Below are 16,326 nucleotides of genomic sequence, written 5' to 3'. Positions count from 1 at the left end.
AATACAAATGCAGGTGTGTGGGAGACGCTGCTCAGCTGGGGTCCGGAAGCATCACTTTAGCCTCCCACCTGTAGACTTCAACTGTCTTTTAAAATGTGCTTTCTTCTTCTGGTTCCCTCAGCAAGGACTCTTCGGTGGTCAGAATGGCTGACTGCCCTACCTGTGGCTACCCTACCTTCTCAGGCTACGTCACTCATACCCAAAACTGGCTCCCCACAACTACTTAGTATGGCTTAGGAAGATACATTCAGTGGGCCTTGTGATAGGCAAATAAATCCACCCAAACATAAAAGTACAACCATAAAACAAGACTGCAGGGGGACAGTTGTTACAAAAAGACAAACATATGCAGAAAAATCCCAGACTGTTAGCAAAGGCAAAGTTAGCCAGGAGTTCAGCTTTGGGCTGGTTTCTGGGCAACCATAGCAAACAGTGAGTCCTGCTTCTTTTTCTCTTTAATACAAACGGTGAAAAATCGGAAAGAAACACTATAGATACAATGTTATCATTACAGTTGGAGATATGTGTCTTGAATAAATGCCTTTTTTTTTTTTTTCCTTTTTTCACTTAGGGAATCTCTCTAAGAAACCCAGAACTGATGACAATTATTTCAGGAAGATAGGTCAGAGTGACTCTATAGTGTTCATGTCCCCATACTTGAGAAATTGTCTCCGACAAGGCTTTGATCCTAAGCAGCCACCAATGACCTCCAGATGGGGTGTCTAAGCAGTGTCTGTGGGTACTCGGCAACAGGATGGTCATTTGCACAGGAAGAAAGGGACTTTAACATACATGGTACAGGGTGGAAGGTGGATCAGTCAGGAAAATGCCTGCCTCACAAGTTTGAGGACCTGAGTTCAATCCCCAGAACCCACATGAAAAGTCAAGAGCAGTGCTGTGTGCTTGCAATCCCAGCAATGGCGGGAGGTGGGTGGAGAGAGATAGACCTCTGGAAGCACACAAACCAGCTAGCCTGGCCTACACTGTGAAGGTCCGGGCCAATGAGACCCTGCCTCAAACAAAATAGTGTGCCTAGGGATCAACACCCAAGGCTGTCCTCAGACGCACACACATACACCCTGCCAACCCATGTGCGTTCATACACATGAACACACACACACAATATATATATATACACACACACAATACACACACACCACATACCACACACACATACCCACACACCACATACCACACACACATACACATACCACACACACATACACATATACACAACACACACATACACACACCACATACCACACACACATACCCACACACCACATACCACACACACATACACATATACACAACACACACATACACACACAACACATACCACACACACACAACACACAAAAAAAACACACACACATATATATAGCACACATACCACACATACATACACACAACACACACATATACACACAACACATACCACATACACCCAACACACATACCCACACAAAAAAAACCACACACACATACATACAACACACATACAACACATACATACACACAAGCACACATACAAGATTGATGCTTAATTCCATACAGATAAACAGTCAGGTTTCATGATACGGAAATTTATGTTTCACCTGTTAAAGCACCTATATTTATATTTTAATTAAAAATTTAAAATATATTATTTTATATGTACGAGTGTTTTGCTTGCATGTATGTCTGTGTACCATGTGTATGCCTTGTACCTGTGGAAGCCAGAATAGGGCACTGGATTCCCTGGGACTACAGTTACAAATGGTTGTAACCATGTGGCTCCCAGGAATCGAACCTGGGTCCTCTATAAGAACAGCCAGTGATGTTAACCCCTGAGCCATTTCTCCAGCCCCGAAGCATCTTTTTTTTATTTTATTTTATTTTTTTTTTCCCCGAGACAGGGTTTCTCTGAGTAGTTTTGGTGCCTGTCCTGGATCTCGCTCTGTAGACCAGGCTGGCCTCGAACTCACAGAGATTCGCCTGGCTCTGCCTCCAGAGTGCGGGGATTAAAGGTGTGCGCCACCAGCACATCTTATTTTTTTTAAGATGACTTGTTCTCTGGATTTCTTTTATCCAAAATGGGAACGAAAAATGTTAACACAATTTTGGTTCACCGAGTCACTCTTAGCTTCAACTCAACATCATGAAGATAAATCCTCTGGATGCTGGGGATGGGACAATAAGAAGGAATACACGGGGCCAGAAAGATGGCTCAGCAGTTACGAGCACTTGCTATTCTTGCAGAATACCCTTTTGGTTCCTAGAACCCACACTGGGCAGCTCACAATCACCCAGGACCCCAGCTCCATGGATCTGATGCCCTCTTCTGGCTTCTGTGGACACCTGCACGCAGGTGCACACAAACACACACATGAACATAATTTAAAATAAAATAAACCTTTTTTTTTTTAAATTAATGCCTCAGATTGACTTTGTGATCCCAATGGTCAGATGGGTTTTGCAAACTGCTCCTAGACTCCCGTTAGCAGGAGGGCTAAGGGCAGATTAAAACCACAGAGACTTAGCAGGAGACGCACTGGGCAACGCCATGGCATTGGGTTGCTAAATGACCTGAGCTTTGGTTTCAGGACCAGACAGCTGAGTAATTCTGGTCTTGGAGTTGCATTCTGTGTGAGGTTTGTGCCTTAACTTAGAACTTTCTCCGATATTGTGAAGAGGACAGTGGAGGGTGACATGACAGGCGGAGGGGACAATGTGGACTGGCGGATGGGAGCCTGTTGGCTCACACGGATCTGACCGCTCCACAGCAGAGCTCAAGGGCTGCTTGCTGAAGCTTTTGGCCCCAGCTTCCCTAGAGGGGGTCAGTATGAACACTGGGGGGTGTGGGAAGACAATGGCAGCCGAGATGCATGCCCCCTCCCCAAGCGGCTCCAATGGTGACCGTTCAATGAAGGAAAGTCACAATCGATGAAAGTCAAGCTTCTGGGTCTTATTGAGGAAATACGGCAGGAGGATTCAAGCGGCTGGGGTGTGGTTGGAAAGTAATTAGGGTTTCTGAAGTGTGCATCCTCTCAGGGATAACAAGTACTGACGGGCCCAGCAGTGGAGCTCATAAGTAATGACTTAGAATCGATCACTTGTCTCATCCACATTTTTGCCAGCTTCCAAACACCGAATTCCCCAGCAAATGCTCTATCAAAGCAAATCTTCATTTAAGAGTTTGTTTTCCCTCTGTGAATAAATTCCTGAGAACAATCCCATTGGCGGAGCCTCTCTCTCCTCTCTCCTCTCCTCTCCTCTCCTCTCTCACTCCTCTCTCTCTTCTCTCCTCTCTCTCTCTCTCTCTCTCTCTCTCTCTCTCTCTCTCTCTCTCTCTCTCTCTCTCGACAGGGTTTCTCTGTGTAACAGCTCTAGCTGTCCTGGAACTCACTTTGTAGACCAAGCTGGCCTTGAACTCACAGAGATCCATCTGTCTCCTGAGTGCTGGGATTAAAGATGTGTATTACCAATGCCCTGCTTATTTGCTTGTTTGGGTTTTTTTTCTAGCAGCTCATGTAGGGATGGGATTCTACTTTCAGAGGACAATCTTTTGTAGCTGTCACTACCTATTCTATTCAGCAACCCCTGGGCAGAGAACACTGTCTCAAAGACAAAGACTCCCCCATCGCCATTCCAACGCCTGCCCACCCCTTCCTGCACTCAGAGGGGCTGAATGCTAGTGTGTGAGCTGCTTGCTCTCCCAGAGATGTCTCTGGCTGTTCGTATCTGGACTAGGCCTGAAAACAGGGCTAAATATTAACCAAGCCCTAGCCGAACCCACTGTAAAGCGTTATTGATTCTCCTAAGATAGAAGTGAGTGTAATGTCATTAAAATGAAAGGCTAGGCTTGGATCACCTGGTCCAGTGAGTGCCTGCCTCCTTTTGGACAAGGGCAGGAAGCAGGAGGGAGCCAAAGGCACAGGCTCGACTCTCAGTGTACAGACACAGAGCTGATATGTGGATGAGGCAGGCTTTATTTACATCAGTCTCTTCCCTGGCATGGGCGGGGAGTGGAAAGAGCAGACTTCTTTGCCGGGATCCTGGTATCAGCAGGGAGCTACTCCTAGTCTGCGCCACCAGAGCCAGAAGTGGAAAAGGAATGTCCTGGTTTAGAGATACAGCCGCCTGGCCTTCTTACAAAGCCTGTTAAGAGATGGGATACAAGAAGGCTGGAGAGATGGCTCAGAGGCCAAGAGCACTTGCTGCTCTTCCAGAGGACCTGGTTTCCATGCATGGTGGCTCAGACAATCTGTTACTCCAGTTCCAGGGGATCTGATGCCCTCTTCTGGCCTCTGTGAGCACCAGGCACACATGTGGTACACGGACAAACATGCATGCAAAACACCCAAACACATAAAAAAGATGGGGCCGGCGGGGGGGCGGGGGGTGGGGTGCGCAAGGCTTACTCACAACGAAATCAGAACTGCTGCGCCATGGCCAGGACCACCCCTGTTATTCAGGGGCAGGGGCCCTGGTTGTCCAAGCAATGGAGAAGGTCGCTTGACAGTAGAAGCCTTCGAAGAAAGTGACATGGAGGTCTCTCGAGAGCTGGCAGAGGTGACTGGCCATCACACCAGAGACAGCAGGGGACCAGCCATTCTGGTCAGTAATTCCTATGCCTTATAGGGGTGAGGGTGGCTGTCCTGTTCCCAGGTAAGGGAATTAGGTTCATTGCTAAGAAAGCTAATATTTTTCTCAAAGGTATAAATTTTAACATTTTGCAGGGGACAGTGTTCACAGGGTCTCCAGTTCCCCTCCGTCTCTGCTCTTACTCCTATTTGTGACATGTGTACACATGTACAAGTAACGCTCCCACACATGGCCGCTACATGGGATACACATAGGTACAAGTAACAAGCATATTCACTCAAGTGTGTGCATGTGTGTATTTGTCAGACACGTGAGGTACACATGCTAAGTGTGGGAGGCTTGTGTGATATACACATGTACACATACACACTTCATATATCAGTTAGATGAGACCTTCAATGCAGGCATTTCCTTGGTGGCTTTCAATGAAAGGAGAAAATCATAGTTTGATTAACATGTTTGCAATCTAGGATAATCTATAATCTAGGTCAGTGGGTGGGGTACTGGTTGTACAAGCAAGATGACCTGTGTCCACAAGCCTAGAACCTAGGCAAAGCTAGATATGTCAGCACTTGTCTATGTCACCCCTCCAGTAGGATGGGAGGAGGGGACAGGAGAGTCCCCCAGAAGCTTCGGGGAGGCTAGCCTGGTGTGCACAGCAATGAATGAGAGACCCTGCTTCAGACAAGGTAGAAGGTGAGAACTGACACCCAAGGTTGTCCACTGACTTCCATGTGTGCCATGATGTGTACACCCCCCCAAACATGTATACACACACACACATATGAACATGCACACACATACACACAAAGAGAAATCTAGGAATATTCAGTAATTTTGCAGTGGGGTGAGATACATGCTCATGAGCTAATTTTCCACCCAGGATTCTGGGCTCAACACAGTCTACTGTCCCTGCTACAAACAGGCCACTTCAATTAAAATCTGAAAGTCTTGTGAACAGAGAAAATATGGAAGCCATTTATTTAAAAGCAAAAATACATAGAGCTGCCGCAGAGTGTGAATGGATCAGCCAGCATAAAGCATATCTAAGGCTAACAGTAATGTTTCTCCAGAAAAAATCACCAGAAAACAATTTTAAATGGGTCCCCAACAGGGACAAAACCTAGACACACATTGGAAGATTCCTCAACCCAGGGGTCACTTTCATCGGGTTGGCCTGCAGGTGTGTCTTTGGGGCATTTTTCTTAATTATTCATTGATGTAGGAGTCCGGCCCTCTGTTGGCCGTGTCATCTCTGGGCAGGTGGTTCTGGGCTGTATAAGAAAGGTAGCCGAGCAAGTGGTGGAAACAAGCAAGCCAGCCAGCTTGGTCTTCCATGGTCTCTCCTGCTTTGAGTGTCTGCATCAGCCTTGTAGCTAGAGTTTTTCTGGTCCTGCCTGGCACACAGTCAAGACAAATCTCTGTCACCCGCCAGTCCCGCAGCAGCTCAGACCCAACCAAGTAAACACATAGAGACTTATATTGCTTACAGACTGTATGGCTGTGTCAGGCTTCTTGCTAACTGTTCTTATATCTTTTATTAGTCCATTTCTATAAATCTATACCTTGCCACATGGCTCGTGGCTTACCAGCATCTTCACATGCTGCTTGTCATGGTGGCAGCTGGCAGTGTCTCCCTTCCTCAGCCTTCCACTTCCCAGAATTCTCTTCTCTGCTTGTCCCACCTATACTTCCTGCCTGGCCACTGGCCAATCAGTGTTTTATTTATATAGAATGATATCCACAGTACAGCCTCCTTCGGTGAACTGTAACCTGGTGTGAGCCAAATCAATCCCTCCCTCCCCAGGTTGCCTTTGGTCATGGAGTCATCACAGCAACCAAAGCACACAAGGAGAGCATCTTAGATACCCCATGTCTCTTAACACAAATCGAAAGTTAAGTATCTTGGCGAAGCTGGAACACTCCAGCACCAGGAAAATGCCCGAAGCTCCCTCTCTCCTGGGAGGGAGCTCCACTGGTGTCTTAGTTACTTTTCTATTGTTGTGATAAAACACCAAAATCACGGCAATTTATAGAAGGAAGAGTTGAATTGGGCTTACAGTTCCAGAGGGTTAGACTCCGTGATGGCGGAGAGAAGGCATGGAGGCAAGAACAGCTCAGAGCTCTCAAACCACAAGCAGGAGGCAGAGAGTGCATTAGGATTGGGATTGGGCTTTGGAAACCTCAAAGCTCATCTCCAGTGACATACCTCTTCCAATGAGAACACCCCCCACCTCATCCTTCCAAACAGTCCTACCAACTGGGGAACAAGTATATGAGCCTATGGGGGCTGAGGGGCGGGGCTTCTCATTCAAGCCACTACAGCAAGAGACTGGCCTCACTTGCCTGGTCCTGCTGCAGTCCACGTCTCTAAGCTACAGGGGAGGATGCTGTAACTCCTGTCTGTGATGAGCTGGAATTGGACCTCCAGTGTTCAAGCTTGCGATCATTCCGTTGGCTGAGCTGCCTCCACATTGCCAATGGAGCCTACGCCAAGAGAGTGACTAGAAACACTGGCCTCAGTGAAGCCATGAATGGAGAAAGCTGGCCACCTTAGAGAAGCCATGAATGGAGACAAGGCTGGCCTCAGTGAAGCCATGAATGGAGACAAGGCCTCAATGAAGACTCACTTTGCTCAGCTTTTGCCTAAAAGCCCTTTGGCAGATTCAAACCCTTACCTAAAACTCTTCCACACTCCCATCCAGAGATCTGGGACGTGACAAACCATGGAACTTCCCTTTTTTCTCTGCACCTTCCTAAGGCCACAGTTGAGGTTTGAATGTGGAATGTCCCTCCCTCCCCCTAGGTTCATACAGGTCCCCAGCTGCTTGCAGTGTTTGGGAATGTTGTGGGAACTTTAAGAAGCAGAACCTTGATGGAGGAAATGGGCCGTGAGATTCCATAACCCAGCCCCACTTCCTGCTCACTCTCTGCTCATTGGCTGGGGATGCCATGTGACCAGGCCACACCTGCTGCTGCCACCATGCCATTTAGGCCATGATAGACTGTACCCCCTTAAACTGTAACCCAGAATAAATCCTTCCCCCCTAAGTCACTCCTCATTAGGTATTAAAAAAGCCACCTTTCGCTTTCTTAGGCTCATCAACTCCAAGGTAGCAGAAGGGACATCCTAACCCCCACAAGAGGCCATGTTCCTAGCCAAAAAAGGTCCATTCTTAGGAAGACAGAACATCTCTAGTCCAACTGAACACACATGCAATGTGGTTTGGCACCAGCAATGTGTCCTGGGGCTGCTGAGCGGACATGGACACTGGCTGGAAAGGTAGAGGGTTCTTGCTGCTCCAGGATGTACCGATGAAGAACAACCTAACTGCGGAGGAAGAACTCATGTGGGGCCCCCCTGAAACAAGCCACTCCACCAGGAGAGCCTGGTTTGGGAGGCTGGCTTCCCCTCAGAGTGCCAAGGAGGCTGAGATAGTGGAGTGCACCTTCAGGCTGACAGAGGAAGGTCGCTTGAGTCCTGGAGTTCAAGGCCAGCCAGGGGATGGATTAGGACCACAAAGAAAAAGAGTGCTGTGGTCAAGAGAGGCCCGGATACAATTAGTAAAGTCAATCTCTCTCCCTCCCTCTCCCTCCCTCCCTCCTTCTCCCTCTCCCTCTCCCTCTCTCTCTCTGCCTGATTTCAGAGTTCTTTTCTATATCTACTCTACTCCACCTACTGTGTTTTGAAGGCCAGACATGATGGTGCATGTGTGTAATCCCAGCACTAAGGGAGGCAAAGGCAGACACAAAAACCAAACAAACAAAACATAAGCTTGAGACCAGCCTGAGCTACATAGTATCTGTCTTAAAGTTAATCAAACAACATAGAAGTGTTCTCTAGAAGTTTAAATTTATGTTAAAAAAAAATCTCAAGCTAGAGAGATGGCTCAGTGGTTAGAGCACTGGCTGCTCTCACAGAGGACCTGGGATCAATTCGCAGGACCCACATGGTGGCTCACAGCTGTCTGTATAGTCCCAGGGGATCTGATGTCCCCTTCAGTCCTCCGCAGATACTGCAAGCACACGGCGCACAGACATCTGTACAGGCAAAACCCCCACATACACACAATTTAAAAAATTAATTTAAAGTATTTTGAAATTTTCTCTTTTTAAGAATTCAGTGATTCCTCCCTTAAACTATTAGTGAGTGGAACTCCGTTTTCATAATGCCGGCTGGGAAGTAACCTCAAGGGGACAAGCCAGAAGAGAATCTGAGTCCTGTGACTTGATGGTCCAGTGCCAAGATCAGTCCTTCTCCATCTCTTCCTCCTGTTGGTCTTTAAGTGACACTGAGATGGGGAGTTTAATACATAGCTGAGCAAGAGAAAAAGACCCTTCGAAGAACAGCTAATGAAGAACGGGCTCCCGTCTGTTCCCATAGAGAGGGGGACAGGAGCCAGCTCAGCCAGCCGGTGAAGTCCCGGGAGCCAAGTCACTCCCTCTGCTGAGGTGCCAAGAACAAGGGACAATTCAAAGGCTCCCAAAGACTTTCAGGTCTAGGGACACACCGGACACACCAGGAACATCTCATTAACAAGGAGCAGCGGGGGCTGGGGAGGTGGTTCAGGCAGTAAGGCGCCTGCGTGAACGCGTGGGGTCTGAGTTCCGATCCCCAGCGTCCATGTTAAAGCCAGAAGCTGTAATGCAGGCCTATAATCCCAGTGTTGGAAAAATGGAGACAAGAGGATCCCACGGGATCCCACAGTCAGTCCAGCCGATTGATGAGCTGTAGATTCCACGAGAGCCGCTGTCTCAAAACACAAGGTGGAGAACAGCTGAAGAGATGGCTCAGCTGTTTGCTTGCTTCTTTTGAAGAGGACCTGGGTTCGATTCCCAGTATCCACACAGAAGCTCACAACCATCTATAATTCCACTTCCAACAGACCTAGCACCTCTCTGGCCTCCACATGGGCCAGATGTATGTTGACCTAGATATATGCCAACAAAATGTTTATACAGGTACAACTTTAAAAAAAAAAAAAAAAAAGGTGGTGAGCAACTGAGGAACACACACAACGTAGACCTCTACCCTCCACACAAATGAGCACACAGGTGCACACATGCCTGCATGCACATCTGTACACCAAATACAGACACATACAGAAAACCGTGGACAGAGTATATGAGCTCACTTCTTTAAATTTATTCATTTTTATTTTATGTGCATTGGTGTTTTGCCATGGGTGTCAGGTCCCCTGGAACTGGAGTTCCAGACAGTTGTGAGCTGCCTTGTGGGTGCTGGGAATTTAACCTGGGTCCTCTGGAAAAGCACTCAGTGCACTTAACCACTGAGCCATCTCTCCAGACCCATGAGCTCATTTTTAAAACTTGCTTAAAGTGCACTGAACTCAAGCTGTGTGTGTTTCTCAGTCTGCTTCCTCATTTCTAATCCATCCATCACTCTCTGGCTGCCACCGAGAAATAATGGCAGCCTTTTACAAAGGAGACCAGTCATTGTCAAAGGATACTGAACACTCTTCTATGCCCACATAGAAACTGCACACCCCTTTTCAGGTTTTGAGAGGTGCAGACATTGTTTTGTGTCCTTTTCTGAGGAGTGCTGTGGGATGTTCTGTATGTCCTGTGGGAGCCCGTTCTCGGGTTCTTTGTGGCGTTACCCAGCAGGTCCATATAGAGGATGATTAGGACCATGGGCCTGAGTGCAGGTGTTTGAGATGGTCTGCACTTGGCTGTGCTGGGGATGGTCTGTATGTCAAGTTGTTCTGATTGGTTAATAAATAAAACCTGATCGGCCGTGGCTAGGCAGGAAAGATAGGCGGGACTAACAGATAAAAGGACAGAAAGGCAGAAGGAGACGCTGCAGCCGCCGCAATGACCAGAGATGCTGCAGCCGCCACCATGACCAGAGACACTGCAGCTGCCGCCATGACAAGAAGCATGTGAAGGTGCCGGTAAGCCACCAGCCACGTGGCAAGGCATAGATAAAAAGAAATGGTTAATTTAAGGTAAAGGAACAGTTAGCAAGAAGCCTGCCACGGCCATACAGTTTGAAAGCAATATAAGTGTCTGTGTTTACTTGGTTGGGTCTGAGCGGCTGTGGGACTGGTGGGTGGCAGAGATTTGTCCTGACTGTGGGCAAGGCGGAAAACTCAAGCTACAGAGGGTAGTGAGGGTCATGCTGCCTTTGGGCTCCCCACTTGTATTTGAGGCTCACTGGGGCTTCCCTTCTCCTGCTCTGCCCTGTAGATATGATATAACCCAGAGCACCCAGAGAAGCCTTCAGCAGCCCAGGCTGCAGAAACAGCTTCAACTACGTAACTGGTGGTTTCTATACACATGTCAACAAAACTCCCCCACAGCCCATCACCAGACTTTTGTCTGTTCTTATGATATGTTCTTATGATTTTCAGCGCTGATTTTCTTCCTGATCCGCCATCCCCACACCACCAGGTTTTAAATGGAGAACCTAAAACCGCCTCTCCTCCCTCCCTGTGCATCTCTGTCACCGTCTGTTTCACTTGCAGATACACTGACCTCCATGCTCGCTGTGAAAATAGTTGTACAGCAGTAATACTAGAAAACAAAGGGCAAACGTTTCTTTTTTGGTGACTTAATTTTTAAACATTTCCAAATGTGCTGTTTATAGTCTGTTTAGAGGAAATGGCATTCTCCATCAAAGGTACTCAAACTGAAGTCCGTTTTCTAGGGCTGCTATGGAAACTCTCCTCTGAGCCCACTTGCCTCTGGAAAAGATCTTACCTGCTCAAAGAAATGGGTTAAAATCTTACCAAATGGAACCAACCTTCCATCCCTGAGAGCCTGAACTAGAGACAGGCTTTAGAAAGATGCAGATGAGTGTCATCACACCTTTAATTAAACAAATGAAGCCACATTGCCTTTGTCTTTGCTTTTCATTGATGCTCTGTGTGTCAATGTTTTGCTTGCGTGTATGTATTACACCAGTGTGCAAGCCTGACGCCTGAAGAGGCCAGAAGAGAGTGTCAGATCCCCTAGAACAGAGTTACAGGTGGTTGTGAGCCACCATGTGGGTCCTGGGAACTGAATCCAGGTTCTCAGGAAGAGCCACAAGTACTTTTAACCACCGAATCATCACTCCAGACTCTTTTCCTCTCCTCTGTATGGGATCATGGCCAGCCTAGGGCTTGGTGCTAAGCCGAAAGAGAAGCACCCTTGTCTTGGGTCTGTCATCTTCTGTATTATTCACGGGTCCAATAGAAATAGATGGTGCACTCAAGAGAAATGCATGCCATAAAGGAACCACATGCAGTCGTAAGGAGGTCAGCAAGGGACAGGCCTGAAGACAAGGTCAAGGTGGACACCTTAACCAATCCTGAAGCAGAGGAGCAAAGAAGGAAAGATGTCATGAGAGGCCAATTAGAGAAGAAGCCATGAGGAAGTGATACAGTCTGCTACCGGAATCACCGGATTCCTTTGATCTCCTTTTGCTGGACTCAACTGGAACCAGAGGGCAACTGGGACAGGGTAAGGGCAGAGAGGGGCTGCATACTAAATGTGGCAAGGGGAAGAGGCCCACGTAGAAGGCACAGAACACCCTCTCATTGACCTCACAATGCTCTGTTAGAACAGCAGGTGCACAATCTCCACCAAGAGAGGCTGGGAGTACAGCTCAGTGACAGAGGGCATTTACCCAACATGCATGAGGTCCGGGGTTTAGTCCCCAGTACAGCAAACAATAAGATAATTACATCGACAAGATCAATTATAAAATAAATACTTCGGGGCTAGGGAGATGGCTCAGCAGGCAAACTCCTTGCTATGCAAGAATGAGGACCTGGGTTTGGGTCCCCAGAGCCCACACAGACACGGGGCACAGTGGTGCATGTCTGTAAGCTCCGTGCTGGGAATGGGGACAGGTAGTGATCCCAAGGGCTCACCGCCCTGCCAGGCCAGGTGAACTAGTGAGCTTCAGGGTTAGTGAGATCTTGTCTCAAAAAATAGGGTGGAGAGCAACTGAGGAAGACACTTGGCGTTGACCTCTGGCCTCCATACATGAACTCATGAGAGTGGGTTCACACACATAGGTGTACACACATAGGTGTACACACACATGCATGCACCACCACCCCTAGAGCAAGAGGCGAGCAGAAATGGGCTTTCTAACACGTCAGTGCTCCGAATCCTAAAGAGTTTCTAGAAAATAACCCCTGGACCTGTGGGCTGCAGCAGAGGTGGAGGGTGGGGTCTCTAGCCTCTCGAATGGCATTTGAAGTGGAGAGCACCCACAGACCCAGCTCTCATCTTGCTTTGCATCTCCCTTGGGAAAATGGAGCCTCAGTGCCTGAGTGTTCAAAGGCAGGAGACTGCTGCCTCCATCTGTACCCAAAGCATAACCAAAAGGGGAGGGAAGGGGGTGGTGAGGTGGGCAGAGCACATGCTGTGCAAGATGCCTGAGCGCCATCCCTGGGGCCCCTGCTAAAAGGAAAGAACCGACTCTACAAGATCGTCCTCTGACCGCCAATTGCACACCATGGCAGTCTGCAGATGCACAATAACAACATTTTTATTTTATTTTATGTGTATCAATGTTTGTCTGCACATATCCATGTACACCATGTGCATGCCTGGTGCCTGAGGAGGTCAGAAGAAGGCATCAGTTCCCCTGGAACTGGAATTATAGACAGTTGTGGGTTGCATATGTGAGTGCTGAGAACCAAACTCGGTCCTCTGGAAGAGCACCCAGTGCTCTTAACCACTGAGCCATCTCTCTAACCCCAGTCAATAAATTGGTTTAAATGTGCAAGCTCTTCAATGGTTCCGTCAAATGGTTGTGTTTTTCTCAATGTTCACTATATAAAAGGCCCTCTTGCGGTGGACCTGAGTTTGGTTCTCAGAACCCCACGTGGCACCCACCACCCATGATGGCTGATGGAAGGCGTGGCTGCAGGAGCAGGAAGCTGAGGGCTCACATCTTGAACCGCAAGCACAAAACATAGAGAGAGCACACTGGAAATGACAGGAGGCTTGGAAACCTCAACCACCCCCGGTGACATACTTCCCCCAGCCACACCTCATAGGCCCCCCCAAACAGCGCCACCAACTGGGGGCCAAGGATTCAAATGCCTGAGACCGTGGCCGACTTTCATCACTCAAATCACCATATTCAGTATAGCTGTTGTGGAGCGTGAACATATAAACAGACCAGCCCAGAAACTTCCAGACGAGAGATCAGAGGGCTCCCACAGAGCAGTGTCTACCTAATTCCATACACAACAGTCAAAAGCGCAAAGGTGTCTCACACTTTGAGGCGAGGACACCAATGTTAGATTTGTGTATAAATGAACTCATGGTGATGTAAACCTAATCAAAACCAGGAGGCCCTAGTGGACAGCTACCGCTGTTTTTCTGCTAAGTGGACACGATGTGCCTGTCAACTTGCCTTCTGAATGGTTGTGTTTATGCCCATGAGTTAGTTACTGCTGCCGCTGCCAGTTTTGGTCTGAGGGGCTTCCTTCTTCCGTGGATGGCAGTTACTGCAGAGGCTCACAACTGGCCTAAGTGCCGAGGAACCATCGAATGTTCACCCTTAAATGTGTCTCTACACCACCATTTCCAAGGCTCCAAGAATGTCGTGGAAGACCAGAAGAAAGAATGTAAGAGCCCGATGAAGAGGTGGAGAGTCAGGAAACAGTCTTCCAAGCATGGCATGACCGATGTGCGCGTGAACTCACAGCAGCCGGGATTACCAACCTAAGAAGACGTGCACAGGACTGGTTCCATCGTCCTTCTGTGGGGATGCTGAAGGGGGTGGAGGGGTCATGCAGCCCCGCCGCTCCCTGGGGACCTTAGGTAGTGAACAGTGGCTGAGGAGAGACATTTCCCTCAGTGGTGTGGACACTAGTAAGTTTCCATGCTCCTGCAAATGTCATCCACGCTCCTGAAAGCAGCCCGAATGAAATTCATTGGGTCACCAAAACAAAAGACCTGAGTGTAGATGGGGGGGGGGGGCGCGAACTGGGAAAGAGAAGGATCAATGGGAGAAGGGAGGAAGGGTAACGGAAGATGAATATGATCAAACTGAATTATCTACATGTATAAAAATGACAAAATAAAGCCCATCCATATATATCATGGTGGGTTGTTAAAAAATTTTAAAAATAAACAATGTTCATAAAAAAAATATAAATAAACTCAGTATCAATTGTCATCCTCTCTTTTAGAGTGAGGTGTAATGTAATTTTTTTCATAAATATATTTTTTTAGTATGCCAAGATCTTACTTACTTACAAAGTTAAATTACTCATGTATTCCACAAACACTGTGTGTCAATTATGTGTCGGAAGCTGTTTTGAAGCTGGGAATTCAGGGAGACAAGACACTGCCGTTCTCCGCTCCTTGTAGTAGAAGATACTTGATTCAAGACATACAAATCAACCTGTGAGGTGGTTTGGAGCGTGAAGGCGCTGGTTGCCAAGACTGAGAAGCTGAGTTTGGTCCCTGGACCCCACAAGGTGGAAGGAGAGAACCAACTCCTGCAAGCTGTCCTCTGACTTCCCCCTGCACAGTGGCACATGCACACCCGGGTGTGTTCGCGTATGTGTGTGTGTGTGTGTGTAAAATACACAAATAAATGACCTTGTAAATTTCAGTGCCTTAGCAAAGGCTATGATGAAAATACACAGGCAATAAAGGGTGGGAGCTGCGGCCCCAGGTCCAGAGGCAGACAGCTGACGTACACATCAGCTCTGCAATTTCCTCAATGATTTGGAGTAAATTAGAAACCTCCCTGTCCCAATTTCCTGCTCCATAAAGATAAGAACCAGGATCCAGCTCTGAGCGCCGGTGGCTCTGAGAGAGCGGAGCAAGGTTGTTCGCACGGTGAGCTTTGGTCAACGTGAGCCTCTGCTATTTCACCTGCAGTGGTCCAGGTCGGCTCCCCAGTCCAGCATGATCTGGCAAGAGAAACAGCAAGAATGGAGGCCTTCCTTCCTCAGAACAAAACTTTACAGAACTAAAGAAGACCAGGGAGGCTGCGGCTGATGGAGGGAGGAGGAGGAGCGAGGCTGCGCAGGGGGCTTCGCAGGTCTTCACCAGTTTGCCTCTGAGCAAAAAGAAAGGATGGCCAGGTTTCGTGCAGTAGATATTCAAGGCCTTAACCACTCAAAGGAACAAACAGAGATGATCTGGCTGGCTTTTGCAGCGAGGAGCAGGAACTAAAGGGAGGGTGGGGTAGGGCGCAGAGTAGAAACGGGAGGAATTGCAAGGTAACTGGAGCTCTGGCGGAGAAGCTGGTGTCTTGATTCCCAGTGGTGCAAGTGGAGGTGCCAAAGATCAGGGGTCAGCGAGCCAGGGCTGCTTGAGAACACTGGTCCTGTTCACCGCCAGCCCACATGGGAGGCGTGGCCTGTGAACCTCACAATCGCCCTGTACAGTCAGAGCACTGAGGACCTGAGGAGCCCAGACACACAGACTCCTTCACCAGAGGAGATGCTTGCCTAGCTCTTAGAGAAAGGTAATCTCTCAGGCATCTGCAAACAGTCAAGTCAAACACCCGCCCCTTCTACCGCAGATGTCACCTCCGGTAGACACAGGCTGAGAAACGCTGCCATAAAGATAAGATGTCAAGACAGTCAGCATTAATCCTATCGGCATCTCAGGCCAAGAGCAAACACCAAATGTCTGAATCCCACTGGGCAAGCGTGTAGAATTTCAGCTCCTATGCAACCCCTGACATGGATTGACTTGGTCTAGCCTCTGCTTCCTCAAATGCCACCCCCCCCCTTTCCTTTCTCTCCT

Source organism: Peromyscus leucopus, chromosome 8b (assembly GCF_004664715.2).
Source record: "Peromyscus leucopus breed LL Stock chromosome 8b, UCI_PerLeu_2.1, whole genome shotgun sequence".
Lineage (NCBI taxonomy): Eukaryota > Metazoa > Chordata > Mammalia > Rodentia > Cricetidae > Peromyscus > Peromyscus leucopus.
The sequence above is the reverse complement of the archived record's forward strand: the minus strand, read 5'-3'. Positions refer to the sequence as shown.